Below are 23,570 nucleotides of genomic sequence, written 5' to 3' on the forward strand. Positions count from 1 at the left end.
CATCTCCTGCGACTCTTGCATGGATAATTCTGCTGCAACCACAGCAGTATCTTTCACTGTTCTTCAAGTGTGCCAAACATGCTCCCACCTTGGGGCTTTTGCATGTTCTCATCTCTCTGCTTGAAATACTTTATCCCCAGATTTTCACATGGCTTATTCTCTCACTTCCCCCAGATCTCCACTACTGCTGCCTTCTATTGGCTTAGAATCAAATAGTGTAAATCTTTCAACTTTGTTCTTCAAAAAGTTTTTGGCTATTCTAGGTCCTTTGCATTTCTTATGGATTTTAGAATCAGCTCATCAATTTCTACCAAAAGAAAAGAAAAAGAAAAAAAGCCTGCTGACATTTTGCTTAAGTCTGCGCTGAGTCTATAATCAACTTGAGAATAATGGACATAGTAACAATATTGTCTCTCAGTCATCCAACATGGTATATGTCTTCATTTATTTAGGTCTTATTTTGGTTTTAGCAATAATTTGTAGTTTTATTGAACAGAGTTTACACATAATTTGTTAAACTGATTCATAAATATTCCATATTTTTGTTATTATAAATGTTGTTGGATTTTTTAGTTTTATTTTCTAATTGTTCATTTCAAGTATATAAAAATACAATTGTGGGGGCGCCTGCATGGCTCAGTCAGTTGGGCATCTGCCTTCGGCTCAGATCATGATCTTGGGGTCCTGGGATCAAGCCCCACGTCCGGCTCCCTGCTCAGCGGAGAGTCTGCTTCTCCCTCTCCCTCTGCAGCTCCCCCTGCTCGTGCTTTCTTGCTCTCTCTCTCTGAAATAAATACAATCTTTAAAAAAAAAAATACAGTTGTGACCTTTTAACTTGTGACTTTGCTAAATCAATATATTAGTTCTAATACTTCTTTTATAGATCCCCTAGGACTTCTTATTTATAGGATATGATCATATCACCTGTAAATAAAAAAGTTTTACTTTTTTCTATCTAATTATGTGTCTTTTTTTTTCATATAGCACTGACTAGGACCTTAGTACAATGTTGAGTAGAAGCAGTGAGAGCAGGCATCCTTGACTTGTCCCTAATCTATTAGTAAAAGTATTCCATCTTTCATCATTAACTACATTAGCTGTAGGTTTTTCATAGGTGCCCTTTATCACATTGAGGATCTCCTCTTCTACTCTTAATTTTCTCTTAGTGTTTTTTTTTTCAGATTATCTGCTGTTCTTCTTATTTATCTCTTAGAGTTTTTCTTAACAGTAGATAGTGAATATTGTCAATGGTTTTTTTGCATGTATTGTGACAATTGTATTGTTTTTCTCCCCTTACTCTATAATATGGTGAATTACACTGGTTTTCAAACATTAAACCAACTTTAATTTCTAAGATGAATCCCTACTTGGTCGTGATATATCCTTTCATATGTAGTTAGCTACAATTTGCTTATATTTGTTAAAGAATTTATGGGGCGCCTGGGTGGTGCAGTCGTTAAGCGTCCCCCTTCAGCTCAGGGCGTGATGCCAGAGTCCTGGGATCGAGCCCCACATCAGGCTCCTCCGCTAGGAGCCTGCTTCTTCCTCTCCCACTTCCCCTGCTTGTGCTCCCTCTCTCGCTGGCTCTCTCTGTCAAATAAACAAATTTAAAAAATCTTTTTAAAAAAGAGAATTTTGCATCTATTTTCATAAGAAAAAATAGTAATTTTCTTTCTTTGTAATGTCTTTGTCTTTTTTTAAATATCAGGATAATATTAATCTCCAAAGATAAGTTGAGGGAAATTCCTTCCTCCCTATTTTTTGAATGAGTTTGTGTTGGATTAGTATTATTTCTTCCTTTAATGTTTAATAAAATTCACCAGTGAGATGGTTTAGGCCTGGATTTTCTTCGCCTTTATTATTTTTTGGGGGGAGAGAGGGAAGAAATTTTAATAACAAATTCTCTTCTATGTAATATTAGCCACAACCCTCAAATTTTGATGTTCTTTGTTCTCTTTTCCTGCCTTCCTTTGGGTAGAGTTTCTGTTTGTTATTATTTCATCTTATTTCCACCATTAGCCTGTTAGCCACGCATGTCTTCATTTTAGTGGTTTCCCTATGCTTTACAATATTCATCTGTAACTTACCACAGTCTACCTTCACACAATATTATACTGCATCATACATATTGAAAGAAATATAATAATATGCTTCTGTCTTCTTCTTATCCTTTGTTGTCATACATTTCACTCCTACATGTTATAAACACCATAATACATCATTGTTGCTTTTTGCATTAAGCAGTTAATTTAAAAATTGTTTAACTTAGAAAAAAATCTATATTTAACATTCCTGGTGCTCTTCACTCCTTTGTATAGGTCCAGATTTTCAGCTGGTATTATTTTACTTCAGCTTAAAGAATTTTCTTTAGCCTTTTTTACAGTGAAAAACTATAAATTCTTTCAGCTTTTGTTTGTCTGAAAATGTCTTTACTTTCCTCCATTTTTGTGGGGTTTTTAAAAGATTTTATTTATTTACTTGTCAGAGAGAGATAGGGAGAGTGAGCACAAGTGGGGGAGCTGCAGGCAGAGGGAGAAGCAGGGTCCCTGCTGAGCAAGGAGCCCAATGTGGCAGTTGATCCCAGGACCCTGGGATCATGACCTGAGCCAAAGGCAGACGCTTAACTGACTGAACCACCCAAGCGTCTTTCCTTCATTTTTGAAGAGTATTTTCACTGATGTATAATGCTAGATTGACATCTTTTTTTTCTTTTCCTCTTTCTGTTTTTAAAAGAGATTATCCCCCTGGTCTTTTAGATTGCATTGTTCCTAGTGAGGAATTAATGATAATTCTTATCTTTATTCTCTTGTAAATATATCTTCTTTTCTGTCCGCCTCAAATATTTTCTCTTTAACTAGGTTTTTAGTAAATTTTTTACGATGTATGGTTATGGTGTTTGTTGAGTTTCTTGGGTCTATTGTTTATAGCCTTCATGTTTTAAAAAATTTTGGCTACTATTTCTTCAAATATTTTTCTGCCTCTACGCTCTCTGAGACCCCAGTTACACAAATACTATATCACTTGCAGTTTTCCACCAGTAATGAGGCTCATGCATTTTTTTTTAAGTCAAGGCTTTTTTTTTTTCTTTCTCTGCTACAGTTTGGATATTTGTTATTGCTATGTCTTAAAGATCACTGATGTTTTCTTCTTCAGTATCTAATCTGGTTTTTAAGTTATACCGTGTAATTTTGTTCAGATCTTATACTTGTAGACTCTTTAAGTTCCATTTGGTAACCTCCACTTCTTTCCTCATATGTCCATGTTTTCCCTTAAATCTCAATATATATATTTACATTAACTACTTCAAAGTCTATGTCTGCTAATTCCAGCATCTTTGTTATTTCTGGGTCTATTTCTATAGGTCATATTTTCCTGCTTCCTTCCATGTCTAGTCATTTTTATTGACTGCTAGATACTGCAAATGTTCTGTTGTTGAGGGTCTGAATTTTGTTTCCTTTCTTTAAAGAATGTTGAAGTTTGTTTTGTTTGGGCAGGCAATTAAGTTACTTGTAGGTCAGTTTTATACTTTTTAAAGCTTTATTAAAGTAGTTATAGAGTAGCCTTTATTCGGAGGCTATGTTAGTCCTACTACTATGACCCTTTTGAGGCCTCTACTGAATGGCCAGGTGTTCACAAGTTCTCTCCCCTGTAGCCAGCTGGAATGTGAATGTCTCCCAGTCTGGTTCAGCTTATACCTCCCCACATTATAACTCCCCAGTCGTTATTATCTGCCCACATTCATGGAGTTTCAACTTTTGCATGTACAACCTAGGATTTTGACAAAGACTCAAGGAAGACCCCTACACAGATTTTTGGAGCTCTTTTCTTCCTCTCAGGGACTCTACCCCTGTACTCTACTTGAGTTTCTTCGCCCTGCTCTGCCAGAAAGTGTCTTCAGGCATAAAGCTAAGGTGATCATTAGACTCACCTTGTTTGCTTTCCTTCTCTCAGGGATCGTGGTCCTGTGCTAGCATTGTCCAATATCTGAACAATTGTTTCATAATATTTGTCCAGTCTCCGGTTTATTTATGCAGGAGAGAAAGTCCATTACAACTTACTCGGTCATGTTCAGAAGTGAAAATTTCTCTCCCTTCGGTCTTTATTCAGATGTTACTTCAAAAGTTGCAGTCACCTGGGAGTTAAGATGGCGGAGGAGTAGGAGACACCGTTTTCAGCCGGTCCTCCGAGTCGAGCTGGATAGGTACCAGACCAGCCTAAACAACCACGGAACCAGCCTGAGACGCAGGAAGACGCATCTGGATCTCTACAAATGAACATCTCCAGCGCTGAGTATTGAGGTACGAAGCGGGGAGCCATGAAACTGTGCACAGATATCGGAAGATAAACGGAAGGGGGAGGGAGCCGCCGTGTTCGGGCGCCGGGAAGTGGTAGCCACTTGCACGGGGGAGCCGGCGGGCTCGCGGTTGGCACCCGCAAAACAGTAGAGACGCGCCGGCCCTGGAAGTGAGGGCTGGGACGCCGGGTGTGGGGCGCACATCCCGGGACGCTGCAGGGTTGAGCAACACCAACAGTAACAGAGTTAAAGTGGCCAGAACATCAGTAGAGAACGGGCCGCAATCCCTCTGTTCGGAGACAGAGGCTGAGATTTGGCTACTGCTGCTTGAGGGCTGGGACGCCGGGTGTGGGGCGCACATCCCCGGATGCTGCAGGGTTGAGCAGCACCAACAGAAACAGAGTTAAAGTGGCCAGAACATTAGTAGAGAACGGGCCGCAATCCTTCTGTTCCGTGACAGAGGCTGAAATTTGGCCGCTGCTGCTCTGACTCTCAGAAGAGGCACAGCAAACCGCCAGGGAAAGCCGCCAGAGAACAAAAGCCTGGAAATACCGGCTCAGGGAGTGCCCATCCCCATCCCCCCTCGCAGGGGACACGGAGACTCTACCCAAACAGGGTTGCCTGAGTATCGGCGCGGCAGGCCCCTCCCCCAGAACACAGAAGGCAGGCTGAAAAATCAAGAAGCCCACAACCCGGGCGCCTGGGTGGCGCAGTCATTGAGCGCCTGCCTTCGGCTTAGGGCGTGATCCCGGCGTTCCGGAAAGGAGTCCCTCATCGGGCTCCTCCGCTGGGAGCCTGCTTCTTCCTCTCCCACTCCCCTGCTTCTGTTCCCTCTCTCGCTGGTTGGCTGCCACATAAATAAATAAATAAAATCTTTAAAGAAGAAGCCCACATCCCTAAGATCCCTATAAAACAAGGGGCACGGCCTGGGACCCAGTCAATAATTTGGGCTCTGGAAACCCCGCAACCTCTCTTCATCAGAATGACAAGAAGGAGAAGCCCCCCCCAGCAAAGAAAAGACAGTGATTCTGTGGCCTCTGCCACAGAAATAATGGATATGGATGTAACCAAATTATCAGAAATGGAATTCAGAGTAACGATGGTCAAAATGATGAGTAGAATTGAAAAAACTATTAACGAAAAGGTTACTGAGAATATAGAATCCCTAAGGACAGAAATGAGAGCGAATCTGACAGAAATTAAAAATTCTATGAGCCAAATGCAGGCAAAACTAGAGGCTCTGACGGCCAGGGTCGCAGAAGCAGAGGAACGGGTTAGTGAATTGGAGGATGGGTTAATAGAGGAAAAAATGAAAATAGAAGATGGTCTTAAAAAAATCCACGCCCACGAATGTAGGTTACGGGAGATTACTGACTCAATGAAACGATCCAATGTTAGAATCATCGGCATCCCCGAGGGGGTGGAGAAAAACAGAGGTCTAGAAGAGATATTTGAACAAATTGTAGCTGAAAACTTCCCTAATCTAGCAAGGGAAACAAACATTCGTGTCCAAGAGGCAGAGAGGACCCCTCCCAAGCTCAACCACGACAAACCTACGCCACGTCACGTCATAGTGCAATTCGCAAATATTAGATGCAAGGATACAGTATTGAAAGCGGCCAGGGCAAAGAAATTTCTCACGTACCAAGGCAAAAGCATCAGAATTACGTCAGACCTGTCTACACAGACCTGGAATGAGAGAAAGGGTTGGGGGAGCATATTTAAAGCTCTTTCAGAGAAAAACATGCAGCCAAGGATCCTTTATCCAGCAAGGCTGTCATTCAGAATTGATGGAGAAATAAAGACATTTCAGAATCGCCAGTCACTAACCAATTTTGTAACCACGAAACCAGCCCTACAGGAGATATTACGGGGGGTTCTATAAAAGTAAAAAGGCCCCAAGAGTGATACAGAACAGAAAGTCACAGCCAATACAAACAAAGACTTTACTGGCAACATGGCAACATTAAAATCATATCTCTCAGTAATCAGTCTTAATGTAAATGGTTTGAACCATCCCATAAAACGCCACAGGGTTGCAGATTGGATAAAAAGAAATGACCCATCCATTTGCTGTCTACAAGAGACTCATTTCGAACCCAAAGATGCATTCAGACTGAGAGTAAGGGGATGGAGTACCATCTTTCACGCAAATGGACCTCAAAAGAAAGCTGGGGTAGCAATTCTCATATCAGATAAATTGGATTTTAAACTACAGACTATAGTTAGAGATGCAGAAGGGCACTATATTATTCTTAAGGGAAGTATTCAACAAGTGGATATGACAATTATAAATATATATGCCCCCAACAGGGGAGCAGCAAGATACACAAGCCAACTCTTAACCAGAATAAAGAGACATATAAATAAAAATACATTAATAGTAGGGGACCTCAACACTCCACTCTCAGAAATAGACAGAACACCCTGGCAAAAACTAAGCAAAGAATCAAAGGCTTTGAATGCCATACTCGACGAGTTGGACCTCATAGATATATATAGAACACTACACCCCAGAACCAAAGAATACTCATTCTATTCTAATGCCCATGGAACATTCTCAAGAATAGACCATGTTCTGGGACACAAAACAGGTCTCAACCGATACCAAAAGATTGAAATTATCCCCTGCATATTCTCAGACCACAACGCTCTGAAATTGGAACTCAACCACAAGGAAAAATTTGGAAGAAACTCAAACACTTGGAGACTAAGAACCATCCTGCTCAGGAATGACTCGATAAACCAGGAAATCAAAAATCAAATTAAACAATTTATGGAGACCAATGAGAATGAAAATACAACAGTCCAAAACCTATGGGATACTGCAAAGGCAGTCCTAAGGGGGAAATACATAGCCATCCAAGCCTCACTCAAAAGAATAGAAAAATCTAAAATGCAGTTTTTATATTCTCACCTCAAGAAGCTGGAACAGCAACAGAGGGACAGGCCTAATCCACGCACGAGGAAGCAGTTGACCAAAATTAGAGCTGAAATCAATCAAGCAGAAACCAGAAGTACAGTAGAGCAGATCAACAGGACTAGAAGCTGGTTCTTTGAGAGAATCAATAAAATTGACAGACCACTGGCAAGACTTATCCAAAAGAAAAGAGAAAGGACCCAGATTATTAAAATTATGAATGAAAAAGGAGAGGTCACGACGAACACCATTGAAATTGGAAGGATTATTAGAAATTTTTATCAACAGCTATATGCCAATAAACTAAGCAATCTGGAAGAGATGGAATCCTTCCTGGAAACCTATAAACTACCAAGATTGAAACCGGAAGAAATTGATTCCTTAAACAGGCCAATTAATTATGAAGAAATTGAGTCAGTGATAAACAACCTTCCAAATAACAAAACTCCAGGCCCGGACGGTTTTCCTGGGGAATTCTACCAAACATTCAAAGAAGAAATAATACCTATTCTCCTAAAGCTATTTCAAAAAATAGAAACAGAAGGAAAGCTACCAAACTCATTCTATGAGGCCAATATTACCTTGATCCCCAAACCAGGCAAAGACCCCCTCAAAAAGGAGAATTACAGACCGATTTCCCTAATGAATATGGACGCCAAAATCCTCAACAAGATACTTGCTAATAGAATCCAACAGTACATTAAAAGGATTATCCATCACGATCAAGTGGGATTCATACCTGGGATGCAAGCGTGGTTCAATATTCGCAAATCAATCAGCGTGATACATCATATCAACAAGAAAAGACTCAGGAACCATATGATCCTCTCAATCGATGCCGAAAAAGCATTTGACAAAATACAGCATCCTTTCCTGATTAAAACCCTTCAGAGTGTAGGAATAGAAGGTACATTTCTCAATCTCATAAAAGCCATCTATGAAAAGCCTACTGCAAATATTATTCTCAATGGGGAAAAGCTGGAAGCCTTTCCCTTAAGATCAGGAACACGACAAGGATGCCCACTCTCGCCACTATTATTCAACATAGTACTAGAAGTCCTTGCAACAGCAATCAGACGACAAAAAGGGATCAAAGGTATTCAAATTGGCAAAGAAGAAGTCAAAATGTCTCTCTTTGCAGATGACATGATACTCTATATGGAAAACCCAAAAGAAGCCACTCCCAAACTATTAGAAGTTATAGAGCAATTCAGTAACGTGGCAGGATACAAAATAAATGCTCAGAAATCAGTTGCATTTCTATACACGAATAACGAGACCGAAGAAAGAGAAATTAGGGAATCCATCCCATTTACAATAGCACCAAAAACCATACGTTACCTTGGAATTAACTTAACCAGAGACGTAAAGGACCTATATTCTAGAAACTATAAATCACTCTTGAAAGACATTGAGGAAGACATAAAAAGATGGAAAGATATTCCATGCTCATGAATCGGAAGAATTAACATAGTTAAAATGTCCATGCTACCCAGAGCAATCTACACTTTCAATGCTATCCCGATCAAAATACCAAGGACATTTTTCAAAGAACTGGAACAAACAGTCCTTAAATTTGTATGGAAACAGAAAAGGCCCCGAATCTCCAAGGAACTGTTGAAAAGGAAAAACAAAGCTGGGGGCATCACAATGCCGGATTTCGAGCTGTACTACAAAGCTGTGATCACAAAGACAGCATGGTACTGGCACAAAAACAGACACATAGACCAATGGAACAGAATAGAGAGCCCAGAAATGGACCCTCGGCTCTTTGGGCAACTAATATTTGATAAAGCAGGAAAAAACATCCGGTGGGAAAAAGACAGTCTCTTCAATAAATGGTGCTGGGAAAATTGGACAGCTACATGCAAAAGAATGAAACTTGACCACTATCTCACACCATACACAAAAATAAACTCCAAATGGATGAAAGACCTCGATGTGAGACAGGAATCCATCAAAATTCTAGAGGAGAACATAGGCAGCAACCTCTACGACATCGGCCAAAGCAACCTTTTTCATGACACATCCCCAAAGGCAAGAGAAACAAAAGATAAAATGAATTTATGGGACTTCATCAAGATTAAAAGTTTCTGCACAGCCAAGGAAACAGTCAGAAAAACTAAGAGGCAGCCCACGGAATGGGAGAATATATTTGCAAATGACACTACAGATAAAGGACTGGTATCCAAGATCTACAAAGAACTTCTCAAACTCAATACACGAGAAACAAATAAACAAATCAAAAAATGGGCAGAAGATATGAACAGACACTTTTCCAATGAAGACATACAAATGGCTAACAAACACATGAAAAAATGTTCAAAATCATTAGCCATCAGGGAAATTCAAATCAAAACCACACTGAGATACCACCTTACGCCAGTTAGAATGGCAAAAATAGACAAGGCAAGAAACAACAATTGTTGGAGAGGATGTGGAGAAAGGGGGTCCCTCCTACATTGTTGGTGGGAATGCAAGTTGGTACAGCCACTCTGGAAAACAGTGTGGAGGTCCCTTAAAAAGTTAAAAATTGAGCTACCCTATGACCCAGCCATTGCACTACTGGGTATTTATCCCAAAGATGATTGTAGATACTCTACAGCCAATCTTTTCTAAGCAACCCCAAATATTTTTGGGTGGAGTCTTGAAAATGGTCACTGTGATTATCTGGCAGTTGTATAGTGCTGAGAACAAACACTAAAATCTTGAGAAGCACGGGCCTGAATAGCAATGGTCCAACTTTCGTGCCTGGCATTCAGTGTTGCTAATGACCTGGGTAATGACTATCTAGCAATAAGTCATCACTTAGCCCTGCGTTTTCTCATTTCTGCAGCTTTCCTTGTATCAGAACCCAAGGATTTCCTCTTCTCTGCTTATCTAAATCCCACTTCTCAGGGGGGGTAATCAGAAGGGGGAATGAAGCATGAGAGACTATGGACTATGAGAAACAAACTGAGGACTTCAGAGGGGAGGGGGGTGGGGGAATGGGATAGACCGGTGATGGGTAGTAAGGAGGGCACGTATTGCATGGTGCACTGGGTGTTATACACAACTAATGAATCATCGAGCCTTACATCGGAAACCGGGGATGTACTGTATGGTGACTAACATAATATAATAAAAAATCATTAAAAAAAAAACAAAAGTTGCAGTCACTCCAACAATACTCCCTGTCCCCCTTTCCTGCTTTATTTTTCCCTTTAGTACTCATCATCCAACACTATATATATTTACCTGTCTTATTTTTGCATTATTTCCCTTCATTAGAATATAAGCTCCATTGGGGCGCCTGGGTGGCACAGCGGTTAAGCGTCTGCCTTCAGCTCAGGGCGTGATCCCAGCGTTATGGGATCGAGCCCCACATCAGGCTCCTCCGCTATGAGCCTGCTTCTTCCTCTCCCACTCCCCCTGCTTGTGTTCCCTCTCTCGCTGGCTGTCTCTATCTCTGTCGAATAAATAAATAAAATCTTTAAAAAAAAAAAAAGAATATAAGCTCCATGAAGGCAGGGATTTTTGTATATTTTGTTACCAATTATAGCTCAAGCACAAAGCTTAGTTTTTATAATACAGTAAGTACTCGCTAAATATATAATGGGTGGCTGGATGGATAGATGAAAAATCACCTCCTTCCAAAAACTTTCCTTAATGCATCTCTACCCTTTCTGCATCTTGTGTCATGGTGCTGATATACCTTTCCTGTTTATGTGCCTGTTTCTCTCTCTCTCTCTCTTTCTCTCTCTCACTGTGTGTGTCTCTCTCCCTCGCTCTCTCGCTCTCTCTCGCTCTCTCTCGCTCTCTCTCACACACACACACACACGCATATACATCAGGAGTTCTTGAATAGCAGGAATGTGATTTTTGTCTACCTGTGAGTTCCCAGCTCCCAACACTGGGCTGGTCACAGGAGAGTTACCGTTTGTATGAACGGAAATTACCATCTCAAAAGTGCAGTTCTCATGAAAACCAGCAGAGGGCAGCACAAGGCCATGCATGCCTGTACCGTCTCCCAGGGCATCTTCTTTAAGTAGGGGTTGGTCTCAGATGGAGCTGGACCTTCAGTTTTAGGCTTAGACACAAAATTAGTGCTATTCTCCCCCGGAAAAGGGTTCAGGAGGGCCCAGGAAGCCTCCCTTAGGTTGTCGTGTCTCCTGGCTTTGCTGACTCAGCATCTCCCATCATTTACTCCATCCATAAACATCCAGTCTTGACTGAGGAAGCCGAAACACACACACACACTCACACACACACACACACACACACACACACACACACAGAGTTCCTCTTCATAGAGCAGCCCTCCTTTCACGATCCCATCGCCTTCTCTCCCAGCCTGTGCTATTTAAGTTTCATGGTTCAAACGGGATTTCTCGGAGGTCTGTTTCCTGGCCTCCTGGTTCACTCAGTGCACTCAGCAATTCCCATGAAGCCTGTTAAGGCTCACCATTTGAATTCAATCCTTACCACAGGCACCGTCAGGAGGTAAGTTTTGTTAATTCCAATTTACGGATGAGGAAACAGGCTCAGAGAGGAAAAGGAACTTGCCTAAGGTCACACAGCTGATGGGTGGAAGGGGTGAGACCTGAGCCCAGATGTGCTAGTCCAGGGCTTGGGTGGCCACTTGCAGTCCCTTCTGCAGCTCAAGCCCCAGGGGAAGAGGGCAGGTGGGCTGGAGACCCCAGTGCAGATTCTTTCCTCTCGGAATTATTGTTCCTATCCTAATATAAGCCCAGTCACTCCAGACTTACTTTTTTTCCTTCTAGCATAAACCTCTTCTGCGGCATTTGCCCCGGGGCCTGGCCGGCTTCCTAGGAACTAGCAGGGCGGGGATATTATCGGTGTCCTCCTGAGCTTCACAGGCACGCTGCAGCGGCTCCCTCAGAGCACAGTTGCTGGAGGGATGGCTAGATGGGCAAAGTAACCAAGAAAGGACAACGCCCGGAAACTCTTTAGGGTTTCATCTACTCCTCCAATAGTGTAATTCAGCAAATAGTCCCTGAGGTCCTCCCAGCACTGGGTCCTGTTTTGGGGATTAAAGACAACAGCCGATAGTGGGGAAACTGAGGCTACTACACAGCCAAGGCACGAAAGCTTGCAGCAACTCAGAGGAGGCTGTGCCCAGAATAGAAGGAGAATCCAAGTGGGGGGCAGCTCTCACCCCTGCCCACAATAATGCTGGGAACCAGTTGCTGTTTCCGGCTGCCCGGGACCCACCAGGAGAAGAAACCATTGTTTAGCTTGGAGCTTGGCCCCTTTCCTACCACCCAATCCTTCCCCTTCCCATTGTCCTTAGGCTTCTCCTCAGGATACAGGATGCAGCTGCTGGCAAAGCAGCAAAAAGAATGGTGGAAAGGGTTGGGGGAAGCAGATGAGGCCATCCCAGGAGAGGAAAGACACTTACTGGTGGTCCCTTCTCAGATGTGCTGCAGACAAAGGCCTCAGACAACAGGCTCCTTGGGTGCAGAACTCAGGCTTCGGGGGCAGACAGATCCAGATTCAGGCCCCAGCATCTGCCATGATGTGCTGTGTGTCTCTAGGCAAGACTCGTGCTCCGAGCGTCGATTTCTTTCTCGGAGCAGGGTAAGAGGCTTGCCTACTGAGGATTGGCTTCTTGTGGTGAGGCTTAACACAGAAGTGCCTGATACCTAAGTATTTATTTGTTTATTTGAGAGAGAGAGAGTGTGTGAGGGGGGGAGGCGCAGAGGGAGAAGGAAAGAGAGAAACAACTCAAGCAGGCTTCACGCCCAATGCAGGGCTCAATCTCACAACCCTGAGATCATGACCTGAGCCAAAATGAAGAATCAGAAGCGTAACCGACTGAGCAACCCAGGCGCCCCCCTTTAAGTATTTTTAAATGTTCATGTATCTTCCTTCCTCCCACTTTAACCATAGCAAACCACCTAGAAATATGATGATGACAGAGAGGTTTCTTATAGCAGATGGAAGCAGCACTTTGTATTAAGTAAAAGAAGACGTATTACCCACTGAGTCATCATCGAAATCAAATTTTAAAAATCTGTAATAAATCACATTTAATAATTAATAGTGACCTTAATGGGACAGCTGACGTTTATTGAGACACGTATCGACACTTCCTAGGGGACAGGCATATTCTTCACAGCTACCCTGTGGGCTGGGTGTTATCAGGGCCAGCTTCATGCATGTGGGGGCAGTGCGGGTGCACAGAGCCCTCCACGCAGACAAGCGCTCCATAACGGGTTTAATGCTCTCTGGGCACCATCTTGAAATTCTCAACAATTTTATCTTTAAATTTGGGTTTTGTAAGTGAAATCCAAATGAAATAATGGAGCATGCGCCAGGGACTTGGAAACGCAGCTGACACATAGTTCTGCCTCTCATTGTCTCCCCCCTTCTCCCTCCCCAGAATGGGTTCTTGGCTGCCTGTTCCCTGGCCTCTGGCCCAGGCAGGGGCTTGGATACAGACATAAGGAAAATTGGGTTGAGGATGCCTGCCAAGTCATGAGGCAGGGCCCCATGGCCCTGTGAGTATCCCCATGCCCAAAGGAATGCAACATTAAATAGTGAATAATGAACAGATTGAGTGAGAAATCATAGAAGAAAGGGGAAAAACTCCTTTTCCTGCTTTTTGAACAAGGACCCCTGCATTTTCATTTGCACTGGGCCCCATAAATTACGTAGCTGGTCCTAGTTACTATTACTATCACCATTTCACAAAAGTGGAGGCTTGGAGAGGCTCAGTAATTTCCCCAAGATCACACAGCTACCAAGTGACAACGTTCAGGCATGGACTTAGATCCCAGAGGAGAGGATTCTGAGACCTTAACGAGCCACAACACAAGAAGGGTCTCAAGATTTGAGAGCAGGAGCAGGGGGCCAAAGGGAGAAGCAGACTCCTAGCTGAGCAGGGAGCCTGATGCAGGGCTCGATCCCAGGACACTGGGACCATGACCTGAGCCGAAGGCAGATGCCTAACCTACTGAGCCACCCAGGCACCCCTGCACAGCAACTTTCAAAGGTCCTCAGAATCCTTTGTGTTGTTTACCCAACACGGGAGGGCTGTTATCCACAGATCAATAGACAAACAGATGGACAGAGGGACCAAATGGCAGAAGGAGGAGAAGCAACCCCTTAGCTCTCAACACCACTCCTCAAGCCTCCCCACCCACGACTAGCCCACTGGCCAGTCCTGGGGGGGTGCCCATCTACAGAGACGGCAGCGTCTGGAAGTCATTGCAGCTAGGTCATGCATCCTTGGCCCTGCCTCTGTCCCCTGGGTTCCTCAGCCCCTGGTTCCCAGGATGAGGATGTGACATCTCCAAGGCAGGAAGGCCACGGGAAGGGCTGTCCTGGGCTAGCCTGGGCTAGCCACCTCTCCTGCCTGGGGCTTTACATGGCCCCAGAATATGTTTGTGAAGTGGTTCTTGAAGTCAGGACCCTTCCTTTTTTTTTTTTTTTTTGGTTAAGATTTTATTTATTTATTTGGACAGAGAGAGAGGCGGTGAGAGAGGGAACACAAGCAGGGGGAGTGGGAGAGGGAGAAGCAGACTTCCCGCTGAACAGGGAGCCGATGCGGGGCTTGATCCCGCAGAATGCTGGGATTATGATCTGAGCCAAAGGCAGACGCTTAACGGCTGAGCCACCCAGGTGCCCCAGTCAGGACCCTTTCTGTCCACCCCCAGACCTTCCAGGAGGCGCTAGAGTGGAATTGTCCAATAAAACGTTCTATAGTGATGCAAATGTTCTGTGTTTCCTGATAGCCACTAGCCACATACGGCTACAGAACACAGCGGCCAGTGAGACTAAGGAACTAATTACAACTTGTTATTTAATCTTAGTTAAGTTAAATGTTGGTTTAAATTGCCATGTGTGGCTAGTGGCTACCATATCGGGCAGCACGGTCTAGAAACAAAAGGAGACAACCAAGAACAGGATAACTGCACCTTAACTGGAGCTCCCACAGCACTTTCACAAGCATCTTCTCATTGTGTGTCCTGTGAAACAGATGTTAACCCTCATTTTGCAGAGGAGAAAACGAAAGCTCAGAGAATGTAAATAGCTTTCGTGCTGACAGAGCTAGTACTGGAAGCATGCTTTCATCCCACATCTCTTGATTCCCAAACTCTACTAGTACCTCTACTCAGCACTGTCCACGGAAGTGCCCATCGCATATTTATCGGGTCATCGTTGTCAGGTGCCCAGCCCTGGGCTAGACACAGACAAATAAGAGACGGGCCCAGGCTTTGGGTGGGTATCCTAGATGAAGATAGATTTTATTGTGCGGGTATAAAATGTATACATATAAAAATTACTTCAATAAAAAAATTATGGGGTATAAAAATTAGTTCAAGTGACTTTTTTCCAAGTAGTTTAAAGCACTTTGCTTTGTTTGGTTTTTTTTTAAGATTTTATTTATTTATTTGACAGAGAGAGACAGCCAGCGAGAGAGGGAACACAAGCAGGGGGGAGTGGGAGAGGAAGAAGCAGGCTCATAGCAGAGGAGCCTGATGTGGGGCTCGATCCCAGAACGCCAGGATCACGCCCTGAGCAGAAGGCAGATGCTTAACCACTGTGCCACCCAGGCGCCCCTGCTTTGTTTTTTAAAAAGATTTCACTTATTTATTTGAGAGAGAGAGAAAGAGCATGAGCAGGGGGTGGGGCAGAGGGAGAAGCAGGCTCCCTGCTGAGCGGGGACCCTGAGATCATGACCTGAGATCATGACCTGAGCCAAAGGCAGATGCTTAAACCGACTGAGCCACCCAGGGGCCCCAGCCCTTTGCATTAAATCACCTACATTTGACAGATCTTGGATTTATATTTCAGGCCCCAGCCTCTGCCCAGAACTCCAAATGGACACAGGCATACCTCATTCTGTTATGCTTCTTTTTACTGACTTCACAGGTAGTACATTTTTTACAAACTGGGGTTTTTTGTGGCAACCCCGAGTCAAGCAAGTCTACCAACACCATTTGATTACAATCACCGAAAGCTCAGATGATGGTCAGCAGTTTTTAGCAATAAAGTATTTTTATTTAAAGTATGTAGACTGTATTTTAGACATGCTATTGCACACTTAGGAGATGACAGTATAGTGTAAACAGAACTTTTATATGCACTGGGAAACCAAAAAATTCATTTGAGTCCCTTTATTGAGAAATTCACTTTATTGTGGTGGTCTGGAACCGAGCCCACAATATCTGCCAGGTATGCCTATATACCACGGCTCATTTGAATGTTGAATTGGCTTCTCAAGTTTACCCCAAACTGCCCTTCCCCATCTCAGTAAACAGCAATTTCCCTCTTCCATTTGTTCCATGCTAAGCCTCTAGAGTCATCTAGTATTCCTTCCTTTTTCATACCTTTTATGTAATCCATCAGCAAACATTGTTAACTCTGTCTTCAAAAAGCCAGAGTGCTCTTTGCAAAATCTAAGCCAGAGCATGACTCCTCTTAGTTTTTAGAATAAAAAACAAATAGAAACCAGCCTTAAAAATTCCCTGAGCGGACAAAACCAGTTGAATCATACAAACCAAGCTTCATTTAGCTTTAAGTTAGCAAGGTTAACTTGACCTGGGTTATTTCTTGCTTGTGCCTCTGGAAATCAGAAGCAAAACTTAAACTGTTTCCCAAGGTTGATATGAGGTAACCGCTGGCCAATTCCAATCATTTAAGGAAACTCTAATATTCTAACCAATCACTGTGAAGAATAAACAGTCAGGGCTTTCTGACTATAGAAGCTGCTTTATGATCACATAACCTTGAGCCTGATTCCAAGTTTTGGTCTGGGTGCCCCCATTTTGCAAACTGTCTTTTTGGTGTGTGCACCATACATTTTTACTAATTGCTACCATGGTGATCCATTGGTGATTCTGTTGTTTCTGAACTTTTGACATTTCGGGTCATCAGAAGTGGGTCCCAAAGAAGACCTCCAACAATTTCAAAGCTGGTGAAGCAATGGGCGCTGGTACCCACAGAGCCCACTGAGCTCAATGCTTTCTTACCCCGCCTGGAGCTTGTGGGTGAGTCTGTCTTGGATCCAAGCTCCATTTTCTGTGTTTTGAGCTCTCCAACTTGATGGTACATACTTGCATTTTGTTGAAGCTTCTTGGTAAGTTACCCTATTGTGTTCCAAATTTGGGGGGGCGCGGAAATGCATGATTCCCTGTGTTTTGGAACAGCCGTTGGAAAATATGGCACCTGGTGGATAGGACACCTTAGAGAATCTAAATAAAGCAAAGATGACTTCCACCTGATCTATGCTCCACAATCTTGTGCCATTTCGCAAAATGAGTGAACTTCAGGAATCGTTGTGAAAACTTTGACTTAGATAAAAGTCCACCTAATGGGGGTACCTTCAAAAAAGATGCATACTCTCAGAGACAGTAGGATGCATTCTTTAATTGATATGTAGAAGCTTCTAAAAGGCAAAGACTCCAAAAACAGCTCTAAAAGGATTCTTACAGCATGCAAATAAAAAAATCCTAAGTAAACACTCTTTGGCCATCTGAGCGGATAGCCTCAACTTAGTCCATCTGCCAGAAACACATTTTGGATCTAACTATTTTTTTGAGTTCTGTACCTGAGACATGGCTAAAATATTTAAAACAAAAGTGATAAGAACTCTGTGTCTGTCTGTCTGTATGTTCATGTATGTCCATGTATGTATGTGATACTTTTCTAACTCCAGATGATACTACCAAAATTAATTTGTAGAGAGCTCTATTTAATTGGCTTAAAGAAAATTAAGCGTTTAGGGGCACCCGAGTGGCTCTGTCAGTTAAGTGTCTGACCTTCGGCTCAGGTCGTGATCCCAGGGTCCTGGGATCGAACCCGCAGGGAGTCTGCTTCTCCCTCTCCCTCTGCAGCTCCCCCTGCTTGTGCTCTCTTGCTCTCTCTCCCTGTGTCAAATAAATAAATAAAATCTTTAAAAAATAAAAAAAAGCTGAAGAGCACATATTGAGCAAGATTTAAGAAAATTAAGCATTTATACAAATCAAGTACACTCTCAGAAATATAGAAACAAATCCAAATGTTTTTCAAGTTCATGAGATTTGAGATAGTCTTTGATAAATAAAAGCTAGTTTAAATTTGTTGGTTTAATAAAAGCAGGCCTGTCCTCAAAATTTGTCAACAAGAAAAATAACTTAGAATGATTAGTTGTTTAATGTCTAATCCAAGCATAATTATTAAAAGCAAGTAATTCAAATAAATTTAAAAAAAGTTTATACAAAATTAAGCTAAATAATGGGATAATCAATTAAATATATAAATCATCTCCAAATAAGCATTAAATGCTAAACAGAAGTTTATCTACTTTTGACTTTTTGATTTTTCACAGAGAGGCAAAAGGTATTTATTACCCATGTCTTGTGCCACATTTAAAAATTTACCATGAGGAAGAATATACTTCTAGAAATTTATGAAATGTGTTTATAAATTTGCTAGTCCAACAATTACTTCTTAGTTTTCACTAGGAATTAAAGATTCTAAGGGTTAAGAATTTTAATTAATATATGTAATGAAAACTGCTAGAAATAACAAGGGTTAAAAAAAACAACTGTCTATGGAAAGCAGGTAAGGAAAGTGGAAGATGTTTTTTGAAGAAGGAAAGATACGAAGGACATGGGGGGTTTTTTGGTTTGGGTTTTGGTTGTTTTGTTAAGAGAAAAAAAAAAAGAAAGTAATTTTGTCCCAAAGTAAAACCATTATTCATGATTAAGATAGGAAAAAGATAAAACAAAACCTGTATGGATATTTATGTTCAAAAAAAAGGAGAGTTTTAATATCAAAAGTACACCAATGCAAAATTAGAACTTAGTTTTCTCTCTGTTAAAAGGATAAAGGTTCCTTAGATTATTAGTCTGCTCTTAATAAAAAATTATAAACAAAGGTTTTTCTTTACCTTTAATGTAATCCGCCTAGAAAAGATTCTGTGCTTTGTCTTTATCAACTCTTCGATTATTAAAAAAAAAAAAAAGACCCAAGTCTTCTTTATTAGAAGAGCTAAGGGTTTTTTTTACAACCGTGTAACTTTCTGTATTTGCCTTTAAATCTTTTAACTGTCACTTTGGTTTAATGGATAACTATTGTTTCACAGTGACCTATGATTGTATTTTATCAAATGTTTTAAGTCTTTGACAATTTTAACAAACTTCCCCCAGTGAAATTCTGAATAAAGTAATAAGAGAAAGGTTAAATTATTTAGGGTCATTTGAGATGTTAAATTACATGGGAAGCATGTAAATAAGAAGTATTGTCAAATAAGAAGTAATGCTAAACTTTCTTTAGCTTCTGCTTACATATGGTAACCCGAGTGTTCCAGAGATGATATGAAATTCCTAAAAATCTAGTGTGTTCTGATATAATGTTATCAGTCATGATTTTAAAATGTATGTCACAAAAATAACCAAATTTAGTTGTCAATTTCATCACTCTCTTTCTATGGGTACGTGAACTCTCACCAGATCTTCCAAGGTCTTTTGTCACTTACAGTTATTACTTTACTCTGATGCTTTTGCAAAAGTTTTCCTGCACAAATGCTTCATCTTCAAAGAGATTTATGGAAAAAACCCTGACAGGTACTCTAAAATTCAGGTTTCTGACATCTTTAAGATCAAAACACAATGTAAGGTAAGAATTTCTAAAGCTCCAATGGAAAACTGATTGATTCATGAAGATGTTAACTCAAGATGAAGCAGAATAAGGATTACTTACATAATACAGAATGAACCGATGAGATGGTTGTAATTTTTATGATTTCATTTAAAACATTGCTAGTTCTTTAATGTTTTATTTTCCAGATTAAAGGGCCCCTTTTTGTCCTCTCTTTTATGTTATCTATAGCTTACAGCAATTTGGTAAAATGTCGTTGTGACAAAGGTTAAGATAGTTTTCTTCCTACCTCATCCCTCCAGTATTCAGAAACTCTTATTAGATATTCTTTTTTTTTTTTTTAAAGCTTTTATTTATTTATTTGACAGAGAGAGAGACAGCCAGAGAGAGAGGGAACACAAGCAGGGGAAGTGGGAGAGGAAGAAGCAGGCTCACAGTGGAGGAGCCTGATGCGGGGCTCGATCCCACAATGCCGGGATCACGCCCTGAGCCGAAGGCAGACGCTTAACTACTGAGCCACCCAGGCGCCCCTAGATATTCTTATTTTTATGATAAAATATATATTTGCATGAGTTCGATAAGAATCGGCTCTCCTTGTAACAGGACACAACTGGACAAGTCCTCAGCTTGGCTTTCTAGCTTCCAGAGGCTTTGGAAAGTCCACTCTGATATTCCTTGTGACAAGTTCTAGCAAAGCAGATTAAAAAATGCCTATATGGGGGGCGCCTGCCTTCGGCTGGGGGTGTGATCCCGGCATTATGGGATCGAGCCCCACATCGGCTCCTCCGCTGGGAGCCTGCTTCTTCCTCTCCCACTCCCCCTGCTGTGTTCCCTCTCTCACTGGCTGTCTCTCTGTCAAATAAATAAATAAAATCTTAAAAAAAAATTTTTTTAAAGAGCCTATATGGTCAATCACTATTCTTGTTGCGCTTTTTTTTTTTTTTAAGACTTTATTTATTTATCTGAGAGAAAGAGAGAGAGAGAACACGAGCGGAGGGGAGCGGCAGAGGCAGAGGGAGAGGAAGAAGCAGACTCCCCGCTGAACCGGGAGCTCGATGCAAGGCTCCATTCCTGGACCCTGAGATCATGACCTGAGCTGAAGGCAGACGCTTAACCGACCCAGTCACCCAGGGACATTTATGTAAATAATCAGGCCCCGTTTATAGAAACTACTTAATTGTAAATAAACTAGTCTTCCTGTAGTTATCTTTGATAGAAATGGGGATGACTCCAGAGAGAAAGATTATGTTTCAGTAATACATCTTTGGGGATATCAGATTCTAGTGCTGTTGTCTTTGAAGTTTTGTTTTCTACCTGTAAACTGGATCCTGAATTCTTCCATTTTCCTTCAACATTTGGCCAGAAGTCTCCAAACTTTTCAATTTTCTCCTACTCTTTTGACTAGGAATCACTGTGAAACTAAAACTGCCCTTTTCTGGAAGCCATGCGAGCTTGACTTGATATAAACTTCAGGCAAATCACCACAACAGCTTATGTGTGGACAAATTCTGTGCCCGTTCCTATGTGGCCACTCAGAAAAATCACCAGAGACATTCATACTGCAAACCAAGAAAATCTGTCTGATTCCCATGCTTGCCCTCACTCTACCTAAAGATGTTTCAAACCTGACATCTAGAAATTGTCTTCAACTGTCTCTCTCCAAACTCAGAAACAGTACTGAAATTTTGCTTGAGCTATTACCTTTTGTTTTTCTTTTGTTTCCATAGAAATCTCTCTCTCTCGTGAAATTACCTGATCGCTCACATCAATAGAAGCCGAATTTAGGGGGAAGCTCTCCTGCAACATCACCTTCTGAAATACATCCTCAAATTCGACCCGTCCTAACTAATCCTGAGGGTATGTGTTTGCTAATACGTCCTGCTGTGCCTATGTAAATAAGTAACTCAGAAAAAACTGAAACCCAAATGCACATTATTCAAAAAAATGTAGATTGGCTTGAGTAAAACAGGAATCTGATTATAAGCCGTTTGAGTTATTTAGTTGGTTAAATCTTCGCTCCTGGGAATCTCTGCTCCGGGAAATTTCTCAGTCCTTGGTTGTTGTTTTCCTTTCAGTCATCATATTAACCTCCCTAGTGTGTTGTATATTCTAGAGGGTTTTAAACGCCTGTCAGCAGCCACTCACATGCCAAATGGCAGCCATCAGGATCAGACAACTGGATGAAATGGGTAATAATCACATAAATGATGAAGATGGGAACTACATGGCCCTCCAGCCTGATAACTAGTGGAAACACAGAATGTGTGATTCTTCGGCCTGACTACATCAATGGTGGTAACCAAGAATAATGCTACACTGATTGGTCATACTCTCAGTGTGCTGAGACAATGACCAAGGGGGGCGGATTATTAAAATAAAAAACAAATGGAGACCAGCCTTGAAAATTCCCTGAGCAGACAAAAACACTTGAATCATACAAACAAAGCTTCATTTAGCTTTAAGTTAGCAAGGCTAATTTGATCCGGGTTATTTCTTGCTTGTGCTTCTGGAAATCATAAGCAAAACTAAAACTGTTTCCCAAAGTTGATATGAGGTAACCACTGGCCAATTCCCTATCACTTAAGAAAATTCTAATATTTATAATTAATCACTGTGAAGAATAAAGTCACTACTTTGTCACTATACAAGCTTCTCTGTAACTCTATGCCCCTGAGCCTAATTCCAAGTTTTGGTTTGAGTGCTCCTAGTTTGCAAACTGTCTTTTTGGTGTGTGCACAATACACTTTTACTAATTACTACCTCTATGATCCATTGGTTTTACTTCTGTTATTTCTGAAATTTTGACATTGCTTTAAGCACCAGTGGTTTCCCAAAGTCTTGGCCTATGGTCTATGATCCATAAAGCCCTCCAAGATCTGGACCCTGATGCTTGTCTGCCCTCATTTCCTACCACTCTCTGTTCTTCAGGTCCGGCCACACCAGATCTTCCAGGTCACTTCTTCCTCAAGGCCATTGCACAACTCCCTCCCTCCCATCCTCCCGGTATCCGACCAAACATCCCCTTATCATGAGTCATTCCCTATCCCCTTATCGTATTTCAATTTTCCTCATAACATTCATCACCTCCTGACATTTAATATATTTGCCTGTTGTTGCTCTCCTCCCACTAAAGTATAAGCCACAGAAATGGGGTTGACAGATAATATACAGGACACCCAGTTAAATTTGAATTTTAGATTAAAAAAAAGAATTAACTTTTCATTATGAAGATGTCCCAGATGTTGCATGGGATATACTTACACTTTGGGGGAAAAATCGTTCTTGATCTGAAATTCAAGTTTTCCTGGTGTCCTGGTTTTTGTTTTTGTTTTTTAATTTTATCTGGCAGCTCTACCCAGAAAGGCAGGTGGTTATTTAGTTCATCGCTGTGTCCCCAGTGCCAGAGCTGCTCCTGACAAGTAGTAAACTCTCAATAAATATTTATGGAATGAATGAATGTGTTCAACTGGGTCATTAATCTGTAACACGCCTAAACTTTTCGTAAACAGCAAGCGAGTCAGAGGGGCGGAGCCTGTAGACTGTGTCAGTCCAGATCACAACTCCGGGTCTGGCGGCTGATGAACTTTCCTAGCATGTCGAACAGCTGGGTGTTTAAGCCTGCGGGTACCCCTGCTCCCGGCGAAAGAAAACTCCGCCCCAAGACAGGTGAGCGGCGGGGCCCAGGTGGCCTCCCTGGGGGCGGGACCTCCTCAACCGGTAGGCGGGACCCAGCCCTCGCCGGAGCCACGGCCCCTTTAACGCCCC

The 23,570-nt window shown here is 41.9% G+C and overlaps 1 long non-coding RNA gene across 1 annotated transcript; it reads right to left on the minus strand.

The window, feature by feature from the left end:
- Positions 1-725: 725 nt before the first annotated feature.
- On the minus strand, positions 726-23,238 carry LOC121101985. The gene is made up of 3 exons (XR_005833992.1): positions 23,067-23,238; positions 4,059-4,264; positions 726-784 (listed from the first exon to the last, which is right to left on the minus strand). It is a non-coding gene; the product is annotated as an uncharacterized LOC121101985 (long non-coding RNA).
- Between the last annotated feature and the right edge of the window lie 332 nt (positions 23,239-23,570).

The sequence above is a fragment of the Ursus maritimus genome, unplaced genomic scaffold (genome assembly GCF_017311325.1).
Source record: "Ursus maritimus isolate PB19 unplaced genomic scaffold, ASM1731132v1 scaffold_12, whole genome shotgun sequence".
NCBI classification, from domain to species: Eukaryota; Metazoa; Chordata; class Mammalia; order Carnivora; family Ursidae; genus Ursus; species Ursus maritimus.